This window comes from Poromitra crassiceps (genome assembly GCF_964638095.1).
Source record: "Poromitra crassiceps genome assembly, chromosome: 1".
Lineage (NCBI taxonomy): Eukaryota > Metazoa > Chordata > Actinopteri > Beryciformes > Melamphaidae > Poromitra > Poromitra crassiceps.
In genome coordinates this window covers 104510913-104525205 of record NC_139623.1, presented here as the reverse complement: position 1 = coordinate 104525205, position 14293 = coordinate 104510913, and the positions used below count along the sequence as shown (strand labels likewise).

General features: G+C 45.9%; 1 protein-coding gene across 1 annotated transcript in view; it reads left to right on the top strand.

Annotated features, from left to right (window-relative positions):
- Positions 1–14293, top strand: part of gabrb4 (gamma-aminobutyric acid type A receptor subunit beta4) — a gene marked incomplete at both ends in the record, with an annotated part of 168057 nt that overhangs the window by 104671 nt on the left and 49093 nt on the right. The window lies entirely within an intron of this gene.

The window sequence follows — 14293 nt, the reverse complement described above, 5'->3', positions numbered from 1 at the left end:
GAAGATCTGATTACCGGAGGTTAATTGAGATCTGCGGGCACCGGTAGTTGATTGTACTTTTCTGGCCTTCGACCTTTTTAACGACTTATGGCTACTTGCGGCTGGCGCTTCCCAACTCGGTCGGGCCTTCGATCTTGACCCCCCTACTTGCGTTGCGGCTGGCGCTTCCCAGCTCGGTCGGGCCTTGCGCGCCGCACGCTTCCCAGCTCGGTCGGGCCTTGCGCGCCGCACGACTTGGCCTTCTGACTGACCCTGACTCTCTCTCTCGACTCTCTCTCTCCCCCAAAAATGATCCGGGAGATTTACCGTGCCTACTGGGCGCTGTGCTTTTCGGGGAGCCACCACCAACGAGACATTTTGGCACGGAGCCCGGGACACTGTTTGTTGCCATGCTCGCCGATTGAGGGAGGAGGGTTCTTTGGGCCACGGTATGGCCGCCTGCTCTGGGCGGGTGTAGCTTGAGAGCTGATGAAGACCAGCTGGAGCGTCCGCTTGAGGTGCTGGATGACTTAGGGGTTGGTGACTTAGTGACTTAGGGGTTCCTAACTTGGCCTGGGTGACTTAGTGATTTCCCGACTGGGCGCTGGACTAGGATGACTTAGGGGTTGGTGACTTAGTGACTTAGGGGTTCCCGACTTGGCCTGGGTGACTTAGTGATATCCCGGCTTGGCGCTGGACTTGGAAGACTTAGGGGTTGGTGACGGGGTTCCCAACTTGGCCTGGGTGACTTAGTGGCTTCCCAACTTGGCGCTGGGGCCAGTCTGAGGCCTGAGCCTGATGTAGCGAGCCATGGGGAGTAGATTGTTTCCAGGAGTTAGGATGACTTAGGGGTTGGTGACTTAGTGACTTAGGGGTAGGTGACTTAGTGACTTAGGGGATGACTTAGGGGTTGGTGACTTAGTGACTTAGGGGATGACTTAGGGGTTGGTGACTTAGTGGTTTAGGGGATGACTTAGGGGTTGGTGACTTAGTGGCTTAGGGGATGACTTAGGGGTTGGTGACTTAGTGGCTTAGGGGATGACTTAGGGGTTGGTGACTTAGTGGCTTAGGGGATGACTTAGGGGTTGGAGACTTAGTGGCTTAGGGGGTGACTTAGGGGTTGGTGACTTAGTGGCTTAGGGGATGACTTAGGGGTTGGTGACTTGGTGGCTTAGGGGATGGCTTAGGGGTTGGTGACTTAGTGGCTTAGGGGATGACTTAGGGGTCGGTGACTTGGTGGCTTAGGGGATGACTTAGGGGTTGGTGACTTAGTGGCTTAGGGGTTCCCGGCTTGGCCTCGGTGACTTAGTGCTGAACCGGATTGTACGATGAGGGGTCCGGAATCCGAATCCGGATCTTCCCCTTAGGGGTTGGTGACTTAGTGGCTTAGGGGATGACTTAGGGGTTGGTGACTTGGTGGCTTAGGGGATGGCTTAGGGGTTGGTGACTTAGTGGCTTAGGGGTTCCCAACTTGGCCTCGGTGACTTAGTGACTTCCCGACTTGGCGCTGGACTTGGATGACTTAGGGTTGGTGACTTAGTGGCTTAGGGGATGACTTAGGGGTTGGTGACTTAGTGGCTTAGGGGATGACTTAGGGGTTGGTGACTTGGTGGCTTAGGGGATGACTTAGGGGTTGGTGACTTAGTGGCTTAGGGGTTCCCGGCTTGGCCTCGGTGACTTAGTGCTGAACCGAATTGTACGATGAGGGGTCCGGAATCCGAATCCGGATCCGGATCTTCCCCCCAGAGGTTGTCGGCTTTTAACATGTATGGGTTTTTTTTTCTTTCTTTTTTTCTTTTCTTCTTAGTTGTGTTATTACTATTGTTATTAGTGGGCGTTTAATGATAGGATGATCGGATCACAGACCAGGTAGATTGTCAATCAACTCGCTTTATTTAATCAAACACAAGGGACACCTACAGTACATGTGGTGTTTTCAAAGCAATGTAAATCAATATTTCTTGTTTGGTGGGGGGCGGGTCCTTTGCGGGCAGCGGGAGCGGGGGTGGGCGTCCCCGCAGGTGCTACATGCGTGCAGGAAATTACATTTGGGATATGTGCACACGTTTTCATTGAAATATCTGCAAAGGGAGTCGGGGGAATGGGCATGCACCTGGGAGGACCCACTGGTGTCGGGCGCCCAGGAGGGGGCGGGGGTGGGGGCGGCGCCGGACTGAAAGGCCGCCTTTGGGCAGAATTGTGCAGAGTGCCCCGGTTCGCCGCACGAGTATAGCAGGTGTTCGCCGGCCGCCCGCTAACCAGCGACGTGAAGATCTGCATGTCCATAATGGACCAGTTAAGCCGCGTATTAGCCCGGGTGATCATCAGGGCGGCTTTAGCGGAGAATGCTTTATGATACTGGTAGAATAATTTACCGTGGTTGGAGTAGAGGTCCACTATTAGCGCTATATATAAATCTAGCTCGTAGCGGCGCTCTGGGTACACCTCACAGATCACGTCGCGGTAGACGCCGAACGTGTTCAGGAAGTCACATAGGGAGAGGTCTTTGGACAGGCGGGGGTCGGACGACTTTAAATAGACAGGGCCATCTGGGTCACCCGCGACCTTCCTTTTGCACTCGGGGGATGGCAGGAGTATGCTAACTAAATTGATGTCTCTGCCCTTCAAAATCTGGGATCTCAACCTGGGAGACACATCGGCACAGGGAGAAACAAAAGGCATACCAAATGAGATGGCGGGCGTGGCGGACGCCAGGGTGTTCATCTGGGCGGGTTGGGCGGTGGTGAGGAGCACGTCGGCTTGCTGCGTGGGCGGGGGCGGGATCGGCTGCTGCGCCGACTGGGCTGCGGCGAACGTGGGAGGAAAGGGGGGGGGGGGGTTTCCATGGCCCTCAGACGAGCATCTACTGATCTGCTAGCATCTAGCAGGGACAGCAGAATGGCTCTTGACGACCCCTGTCGGCTCGGCGGAGCTGCGAATGGTGCCGTTTCCGCTTCCGGGGCGGCGGCCTGGAGGTCAGTGCGACCAGGAAGGACATGGTGTCTCGCGGTGGCCCCGCGGCCTGTATTTCCCCGGCGTCTCCCCGCTCTCGGAGCGGCTGCCTCTGCTGATCTTCGTCCGCGGCCTCTCGCACGTCCACGCCGAGCGGCCTCCCCCTCTGGCACGCTCGCACGCGTTCTTGGGCGACCGGGCGCACGCGGCACTTCGTCATCTGCTCTCCTTCCAAGGGCCGTCGCAGTGGCGCGCCCCGTGCCACGGGAACGCGCGCCGGGCCTTTTCATCGTGGCTGCGTTGGCGGTCTGTGGTCCGGCCGCTTCGCCAACGTCTTCATCAGACGTCTCGGAAAGCAAGAACGCACCGTGGCCGATCTGGAACGGGGTCTCGTTGGCTGAGCTGCTGTCGCTGTCCATGGACTGCTCTGGCTCGGAGCTCGACATGCCGGGAATGGAGTGGGAAGCGTTGAGGAATATGCGGGGAATATCTGCGTTGGATTTCCACGGGTAGAGAAGGCTTGAGGGTGCTGATTCGGTCTCCAGATATGGTGCAAAACAACGCTTCGGAGGACGGCTCAGGGGAGATGGACTGCCGTGAAGCTGCTGCTGCTATGATCGGCCAGAGAGAGAGAGGTGACGTAGAACCCTTGCTATATATATGAGAATTAACTGACGTCATATCTGACGTCGTTACAGACGTCATACTAAGACTTTGACTGACCACGTCATACTAGGACTTGACTGACGTCAGGGGGTGATCGGATTAGATTATGCACGAATGGCCTTCAGCTTGAAATATGGTCTAGAGACCTCACGACTACTTCTATGCTCACTACCCAAGCAGCCCATCATAAACCCATGTTACTACACACAGGTACTGTTACCATAAGCTACAACACTAATACTACACACAGGTCTACTGTTACCACAAGCTACAACACTAATGTTACTACACACAGGTACTGTTACCATAAGCTACAACACTAATACTACACACAGGTCTACTGTTACCACAAGCTACAACACTAATGTTACTACACACAGGTACTGTTACCATAAGCTACAACACTAATACTACACACAGGTCTACTGTTACCACAAGCTACAACACTAATACTACACACAGGCCTACTGTTACCACAAGCTACAACACTAATGTTACTACACACAGGTACTGTTACCATAAGCTACAACACTAATACTACACACAGGTACTGTTACCATAAGCTACAACACTAATACTACACACAGGTCTACTGTTACCACAAGCTACAACACTAATGTTACTACACACAGGTCTACTGTTACCATAAGCCACAGCACTAATGTTACTACACACAGGTACTGTTATCATAAGCTACCACACTAATGTTACTACACACAGGTCTACTATTACCATAAGCTGCAACACTAATGTTACTACACACAGGTCTACTGTTACCATAAGCTACAACACTAATGTTACTACACACAGGTCTACTGTTACCATAAGCTGCAACACTAATGTTACTACACACAGGTCTACTGTTACCATAAGCTACAACACTAATGGGGAACTGGCAGGTGGCATCCAGCTCTTTAACCCCCTGAATCTGTCTTCCAGATCATTTCTCAGCAATCCAAAGTAATTAGCCAGCACATAATCTACATGTAACTGCGATTTTATGTACCTTTATGGTATAATGTTGGAACATTTGGCTCTCCCAAAAGGTAGTGTGAAAAAGACAGAAGACATAGCTGTAGTAGTACTACTGTTGTAGTAGTAGTAGTAGTACTACTACTACTAGTAATAGTAGCAGTAGTAGTAGTACAGGACTACTACAGTAGTATTAGCGGTAGTCTCAATTTAATCCATTTGGATGCCGAGCCTCTTAAAGTTTGACCCCTTCGGAAGATTTTCTCCCTTGGTTTTCTTGGAAGGAGTGCCTGTTTGAAACTACCCACTAGTCTACGCAACACCCTTGAGTCTGTTAAAATACGAAATGTGGAGATGTTCACACAATCACATTACACACACTACTGCACCTTGTGCTGCACTGGGTTTGTGGACTCTCACCTACATCCATTCACTAGAGTTCAGTGTGGAATGTGCTGATGCTGGTGTTCATGATTTATTCACCTGGTTTTTCACTGCTCAGTGATTTAATTGTGTGTTGGGTTGTGCTGAATCGTGTTTTTGTGTGTGTTGATCAACCAATCATATACAAAGTGATCATCTCTGCTTTACAACGGTGCCCTCATATCTTACTCAGTGACCCTGGACTGGTCTATTCCCTGTACATACAGTCACTACCCTCTATGGTTAAACTACGGTAGTCAGATTGTAGGAGTGCATCAGTGTATCCGAAAACCCTGTGTCCTGCTATTTAAAAAATATATTAAAAGAAAATGCCATGGACTAAAATGGGTCACTGGCCTATCTTTGCTGGGCCTACCTAAGACAAGACAAGACAAGACAAGACAAGACAAGACAAGACAAGACAATGTTTTCACCATAAGATAAGGTGAAACTTTTCCTGGATCCTGGACCCCAGAATGTGATTATGGGTAGATGCAAATCGGGCAATAGATACGGGTATAGACAGGACCATTGCAACCTGCAGGAAATGAAAAACAAATTCCACCCATGTCCCGCAAGAGTACCTCCAAACTAGTCATTCCCACAGTGTAGCCTAAATGGCATGAAAATGTCATTAGCAAGTGTAAGCTAAAAAGCTAACTTAAAAATGACAACAACTGAGAACTAAGCTGTGACCCCCCCACCCTCACCCCCTTTACACATGTTAGCAAGTGGATGTTAAATGTTGGTCTCATGCCATGCTGCCATGCCATAGAATTAGTTGCCATGCCATTTCATGCCATAGATCTAATCGCCATGCCATTTGTGAATAAAGCTTGCTTGTTAAATTCTACCCTCTGGTCTCTCATGATTGGAATACTGGCAGTTTGCTGGCAACATGGATACATAGCATTATAGACCAAGCTCACCTTATAGCCTACAGTACATCAGTGGACTATGCTAGGCAGCTAGTTCAGAAGAGGTGTTTCTAACCGTGGGTGTAGCACTGGTGCAGCCTTTATTCTGCCAGAAATGTCAAAGGTCAAGAAGAATGACTGCTTTACAGGGAATTCCAAACTGTGAAACTAAACAAAAAACAAGGGGTCATATCTTACGCCCAAGTGCAAGGGCAAATCTTTGCTAGTTTCTAGCAATCAAAATCTCCCTTTTTTGTTTTAATGAGCACTGGGTCGCTGAAACACGTCCTTTGATGTACTGACCCAGTGGTCATTAAAAGAAGAAAGGGAGATTTTGAGTGCTAGAAACTAGCAAAGATTTGCTCTTGCACTTGGGCGTAAGATATAATATGGCCCAAACAGTGTCCCTAACGGAGTAGGGCTTAAGAGAAGCGTGAAGTTTAAACTGGATGTGGATTTCAGTATTTTCAGCATGGTGGTCGATGTATGCAGGAAAGAGACACTAGCCTACTAACATGTTACTACCAACTACTACTGCCTACTGCAGGGGTATTCAATTAGAATTCAGAGAGGTCCAGTTCGAGAAAATTTCCTCAAGCAAAGGTCCGCAATATCATAATGTCTAACCTGCGTTATGATTCAGTGCCATAAAATACCCTAATAGTTGTATCAATGTCTGTATGTAGTCAGCAACAAAGAACAACTAATTAATTTCAACAATGTTTTTTCAGTTTTCACATTTAACTGGAGGGATTTTAAAATACTCAAATAATAAATAATTCTTATTTTCAAAGAAAATAAGGGCTGCATTAAAAAACACATATAGCAGAAAGCTTTTGAAAATGTAAAATAAAGTGCTTAAGAAAAATTAAATAAAAGTAGCAGCTTGAGTTTCCCTTTTTCTGGATTTTGCAGTCTTATCTCAACATATTTGAACAATTGAACAGCTTTCCTCTTCTGTTCTGACTGAGAGTAAAATTTGACTCGCTGACTAAGAAGTCATACTTTTGCAGCCTGGGGACAGTAGTTGTACTGGGAGGGAGGGAGACCAGCCAGCCACAGAGACAGAGACAGAGACAGAGACAGAGACAGAGACAGAGACAGAGACAGACGCACACACACAGACACACAGACACACACACACACACACACACACACACACAGACACACACACGGATGGAGCGGATATGTTTTCTCAAATGATTCACAGTGCTTCGTTTGGTAGTGGCGTTTCACATTTCCGCCTTTAATGAGTGCAACGGTCTCGCAGCAGATCAGGCAGATAACTGCCCGTGGGGAGGATAAACATGTACAAATCTGTCCATTCTTCATTAAAAACTCGGTTCTCTGTGTCCGCTTTTCTCTTTTTAGAGCACGCCATAGCCTACTTCTCACCTATTTCTCCAACGTGTCTTGTTTTTTTTCTCCCCCGTGTGTGTGTAGCTCTGCTCACACCAACTGTGACAAGCAGAGAGGACCTGCACGGAAGAGTCTTGGCTGTAAATTTCATTGGCCGAGTAGCGCCACGTGGGACTCCAAACCAGTACCGTAAATGCTAGAATAGCCAGAAAAGCTGCGCAATTTAAAAATACAAAACACAGCAACATTGAAGAAAAATCTCAGTACAATAACAGCTTATAGGTCTGGGTCCGCATAGGACGGTGTCTCGGTCCGGATTCAGACCGCGGTCCGCCTATTGGTGACCCCTGGCCTACTGCCTCTCTTTCTCTTTCTCACTTAATTCCAGCCGTTAACACATTCACTGCCAGCCATTTTTTTTTTACTGTAGGTAGCTTCTGCCAGAGGGTTTTTTTGAGGATTCTGGCTCATCTTTCAAGACTCGAGGATTCTTTTCTGCTAAGATTTTGTGAACACAAAATATCTCAAAAGAACTAATAGAATGTGTGCTTTCTCTGTCAAAAAGAGTTAGTTTGTAGAGTTAGTAGTTATGTAGGCATTAGCACTTGAATACAGCATGGTTTCAGCGTCTGAAAATTTAAGCTGAGATAAATAGCTTTTTGTGAAATTCGATAGAACAGTCACTTTAACCATTCATTTTTGGCATCAGTAAGACGTCAGACATCTAAACAATAGTTTTGAACAGTAATTTCCTCCATAACAGCAGGAAACCCCCCTCTACTTCAAACTCCTCCCTCCGTGTGTGTTCTCCTTGGCTGCAGCGGGCGTGTCACAAGCTCGTTTCTGCTGCTGCTGCTGCTGCTGCTCCTGTCTGCTGGCGGCCGCTGGGCGAGGATGGGCTCGCTCGTTTCTTGGGGTTTCGGTTGAGAAACCCCAAGAAACGGGGTTTCTTTTGCGATTCTGGTCTTATTTATGCTGCGTGTTTCAAAGTGTGTTGCACCCATAATCTATTATGCAAGTTTGCAATCCCCCACCGCCAGCAATCAGCGCGAAAGCGAAAGCGTTTTCGCCAATCCATTTTACAGTATGAGAATGGTTTCATCGCGCGTTCCCCTGCAGTTTTGGCTCGGCTTTTTCTAGTCTGGAGAGCACTGTCGCCACTTAGTGGGTCGGTGGAATGGGTTGTACACGTTCGGTGGCTCCAATATTTATATAAGAGATGTAAAAGGGTTAGATCAACGTCCCACCGTCAATTTTTTTTTTTTTTTTTTTGACGTATCAACTCGTCATTGGCAGTCAACCGTTGGATTTTTTTTGACGTATCAACTCGTCAATGGCAGTGAACGTGTTAACAAAACACTGCAATTCACAATTCAGTGTCGGTCACACAAGTGAGATGATATAGAAGTCTATCCACAGTGCACACATAGACTTAGCAACGTGAATGATGGATGTGTCTCCAAGGAAATCACATCAATTCCAACTAGTTAGAGGCATGGCCATTAGCAGCTGCATGAAGTTCAAAATCCAATTAACTATGTATTTCTACTCAAAGGTAACATAAGTGTTTGGGGAGTCATAACATACCAATTTAATAAGGTACAGGAAATTTGGCTGATAGACTTAGAAGAGAAAGTTTAATGGAAAGGTGACTAATGTGAGATATCGAAATTAGAAGTAAAATATGCGAAACTTTCTGACAGACCAAAGCAAATTTTGCCACCACTTTTAAGTTTTAATATATCATTCTATAGGACAAATCAGCCTGACGTCACAACAACAACAGAAATGCGGAAGCCCGCAGCAGTTAACTATTATGAGTTGTGCCAGTTATTTTGTTTACCAAAATGCTGCTCGGCTGATCCCTCGTATACATTGACGTCTGTATTTGATACTACTGTATAATGCAGACACACAATCAAGATAGCAAGTCTCTACAAGTCTCTACTTTTTCCTGTTGTGTCTGTGCTGACATAGTATTTACACAGTAATATTAGGCATTGACCACGACTGGACTGGGACAACGATTCTGGCTTACGGACTTGAAAACAATGCCGGAGAGCCGGCTAGGCTAGCAGTAAGCTAGCCTCAACGCGAGACTTAGCCTTCATTCTTCAATCTGAAGAATGAAGGCTGAGTCTCGCGTTGAGGCTAGCAGTTAGCTAGCTTAGCTTGGTGGAGTATGCCAGTAGGATGCTACAACACCGAGACTGCAGCCTCCTGTCTTGAGGGCTGGTCTTGGTCCTGTTTTGTGTTCTGGTCCTGTCTGGAGTCCTGGTCCTGATTGGAGGTATGGCCCTGTCTGGAGGGCTGCGCTCTTTATCCAGCTAACTAGCCTGCTTGCTCCGCTAACTACTAGCTGACAGCTAAATACTATCGATCCTGTGGCAGTGTGATTTGTCTTTAATCTAGATCTGCTGCGGGATGACTACCAACATACCAACATGTCTTTGAAAATTCTTCAGAAGGACTTGGAGGACATAAAAGAGTTAATAAATATGATGACTATTGACATGGCAACTCTAACAAAGCAGCATTCCATTATCACTGAACTGATGGGAGAAATCAAGCAACTCAAAGGGCAGAACTTGGAACATGAGAAGAGAATCGTCATGTTGAGAACCGAGTGTCGGATCTAGAGCAATACTCTCGGATGGACGATGTCATAATCTCAGGTCTAGCGATCAAACCACGGTCTTACCTTCAAGCAGTGAAAGGCATCAGATCTGAGACTGGGACAGTACATGAGGAGACAACTGAGGACCAAGTAACAGCGTTCTTTCAGAGCAAAAACATTGCTATTGACAAAGCTATCATTGAGGCATGTCACAGACTGCCTGCTAGAGAGCTGAAAGGCAAGCCAACCATACCTGCAATTATTCTTCGTGGTTGATCAAGGTGTTTACCTTGGTTATTTAGTAGTGATGTTTATAGTAAGAGTTACAATATTATTATTATACTATAACATTACTATTCTACCGTTATTTAGTATTACTGCAATTAACTATTATTACTGCCATTCACTATTTTATATTATTATTACATTCACTATTATTATCACATTAACCGTTTATTATGTGTAACGCAAATTAAATCTCTTCCCAGGGTTTGTTGTTTACGTTTTACTTTTGGGTGACACTCACATTACTGTATATCATATTTATCCATCAGCTAACACAATAATACATTTAACACATTTACTTACTTTTATACTTATCAATACATTTACTACTTATGAATACATTTACTTATTTTTATACTTATCAATACATTTAACCCCGCCTTTCTCAGCTAAAACCATGTCCAGTGCTATACGATTCTGCCAGGCTATTTGAAACGCAGCATGAACCTGTGCACCCAGGGCTTTAAATGCGTCACGTGACGGAAAACAGACAACGACAATCTTTTATACTCCGTGTGATAATAAAAACCAACAAAGACATTTCTCATTCTTTGACTTTTATTTGAATCAGTTCAGTGGAGAGTTCTCTTTTTCCGTGACATTATGGATACATAGTCAACCTGCCTAAGGCCTTGGCCACACTGATCCGTCAGAAAATGGACAGAACGGATAGACGGATAGATTTATGTCCGTTGCATGTACAAATAACCTACTTGTACAGCAGGTGGCGGTAAGCACCTTGAAGGTGTCAGCGACCCGCCTATAAACCGAGAGAAGAAGAAAGCTGGTATCAGCTAGCTGTTAGCTCTGTGCGCTACGTTACTTATGTGGCAATAAAATGCCACCGAATGACCAGATTTGATGGTGAAATCAGACGGTGACACTGGCTATCACGTTGTACAACAGCGGGATGGTGTACACAGCATTAATTATAGCCTCCTTCACCGCCTCGGCCGCCATCTTCTTTGAAAAGTTGAAACAAATCTCGGAACGCCTCCTCTCGAGACCTCGACTCTGATTGGCTAAACGGACAGTGACTATCCGACCATCCGATACGTTCATCCAGAAAAAGTTCATCCCTCTTCAACTTTCTGTCCATCAAAACGTATGCAAATTTTCTGGATACGTACGCTTCTGAGTACTCCACGGACAGTCGGACAGCTGTCATTGAAAATGAATGGAAGTGAACAGAGAAATGAACGCACACGGACAGACACCACGGATCAGTGTGGCCAAGGCCTAAGGGCCTAGTCCTTGCTCACATTAATATAGCATGAGGAACAAAAGTCATGACCTTGCTCTATTCTTGCAGTCAAACCAAGTTGATACTCTAGCAGTTTCTGAAACTCATCTGGACAGCTCCTTTGAAGATTCTGAGGTTGAGATTAATGATTTTTCAATTTACAGACATGAGAGAAACAGGTTTGGTCGTGGAGTGGCAATTTTTACTCGTGAACATTTCCCTGTGAAACTTAGGCAGGATTTAATGATAAATGATATTGAAGCAATATGGCTTCAAGTGCAACTCCCACACCTTAAACCTATACTTGTAGGCTGTTGTTACAGGGCACCTAGTCTCTCGCCAGACTCAAATATTACGTTGAATCGCTGCGCTCCGCATACTACATAAATGAGTCTGTGCCACTTCACAGCCACTGCTGGTTTTTGAAGGCGGGTTGAAATTGAATGAGTGACAGGTCATAGCACCGATGAGAGAGCGGTTTAAAAAATGGGCTGCGCCTTCCGTGTCGTCTGATCGCAAAGTTGTTACTGATTGGGGAAGACTGAATCCATCACTGGCCAATCACTGGGCAAGTGAGCGGTTCCCTCCCATAACCAGCCAGCTGGGGGGAAGCGTCCCAGACCCAGAGAGAGCTCTGCACCATGCAGTAACGTAGTATATCAGTGTAAAGGTCTGGCGTTGAGACTACAGGGCACCTAGTGCCAACATACAGTATTTAAGTAGCTTGTGTGACATGTTGGATAGGACCACAGAGGAAAATAGAGAGTTGTTCTGGCTTGGTGATTTTAATATTGATTGGCTTTCTGAAAATTGTCCTTTGAAGAATAGGCTCAAAACCATAACTGACACCTGCGGATTATTTCAATTAATTTTCCAACAAACAAGTATTTCCGTGAATAACAGTGAAAATGTATTGATCACATTTACACAAATATTGTACTCCCGATATGAGCTCTTCACCCGTTTCAGTCCTAGTTGGCTTCAGTGACCATAATCTTGTTGCTGTCTCCAGGAGAGCAAAGCTACCTAGGGCCTGTCCCAAAATTGTAATTTCAAGATCATATAAGAAATTTAATGAAGATGATTTTCTTAACGATCTTAAGAAGATGGGCTGATATATATGCACCATTGACGATGCTGAGATCTCTTTGAATTTATTTATGGAGTATTTTATGAAAATTGTGAACATTCATGCCCCATTAAGGAAATGTACGGTTAAAGCCAAACGTGCGCCATGGATAGATACTGTATCTCACTGAAGAACTTGATGTCTCAAAGGGACGAATCATGGGTAAAAAGACACCCTGCACTGCTTTTGTTGAATCAGATGGTGTCTACTTGACTAAGCCACTTAGATCGTAAATTATTTTAATGATTATTTTGTCAAAAAGGTCTCTAAACTTAGAGAGAACACGGATAGTGTCAATTCTAACTCTGATGTCCTTGTAAAAAGCACATCATGAAAGATGTGCACTTTTGAATTCCACCAGGTTGATGCTGGGATCGTTGAAATGTTGTTGAGCTCTCTGCCTGTTGGTGGGCCTGCTGGTACTGACCTCCTTGACAGCAAGTTGTTGATAATATCTCCTGCATATAGGTAAAGGTAAAGTCCCACTGATTGTCACACACCTTAGTGTGCGAAATTTGTTCTCCGCATTTGACCCATCCCCTGGGGGAGTGGTGAGCAGCAGCAGTGCCACGCTCGGGAATCATATGGTGATCTAACCCCCCAATTCCAACCCTTTGATGCTGAGTGCCAAGCAGGGAGGCAAATGGGTCCCATTTTTATAGTCTTTGGTATGACTCGGTCAGGGGTCGAACTCACAACCTCCCTGTCTCAGGGCAGACACTCAAACCACCAATATGATGTTTCTAAACCAATCGGTCATATTTTTAATAGATGTTTGATTAGTGGTGTGTGTCCAAAACTGTGGAAGGAGGGAAAGATCATCCCGCTACCTGAAGATACACAATCAACTTTCTGTGGTCCCAACAGCAGGCCTATCAGCATTCTGCCAGTACTTTGCAAACTGTTGCAAAAAATTGTGTATGAGCAAATTCAAGTCTATTTTTCTGCTAATGGTTTAACTACTTTATTCCAACATGTGTATAGGCCTGTACCGCCTGTACCGCCATGACTCAAATGTCTGATAGTTGGCTCACCAGCTCAAAGCTTGTTGGTATTTATTACTTGATTTTAGCGCCCCCTTTGATGTGATCGACCATGATATTTTAACGTCTAAACTTGTCTGTTATGGTTTTAAATCCTCTGCGATTCAGTGGGTCAGGAGGAGTTGCCTGTCGGCCAGGTCGCAGAGAGTATATTTTAATGGGGCTCTGTCGAGCGGTAGGGCCCTGGACTGCGGGGTCCCGCAAGGGAGTTGCCTGGGACCCCTCTTATTCTCAATTTTTACAAATGATATGCCATTTGCAATTAGTAGAGCTAATTTGACAATGTATGCCGACAATTCCATTATTTATTATGCGGCTGCCACGTGTACAGAGCTTAATCAGGCTCTGGCTAGTGAGCTTAGCATTATTAACCTGACTCTGTCAGATGGGGCGGTATTGTTTTCACAACAATACACGCACCTCCATCTATGCACGGGCTGAGGATTGGACAGAAGCCGGCCTGGGCCTGGGCCGAACCAATCAGCGGCAGCTACGGGCGGGCTTTGTGCTGGTGTGTGACGCCATCGACAAGCGCCTGCCTGCAGCCTGTTTATTCCATTCAGCTAATGCTGAGTTAACATTAGCTGATGCTAGCTAATGCTGATAGTTTTAGCTCTACAAATGTTAATATGGCACTTTATGAACCTTTAAGATATGTAGTAGACAAATAACAATGTAGATTCCCATTATGAGGTCAGTTTATCTAAA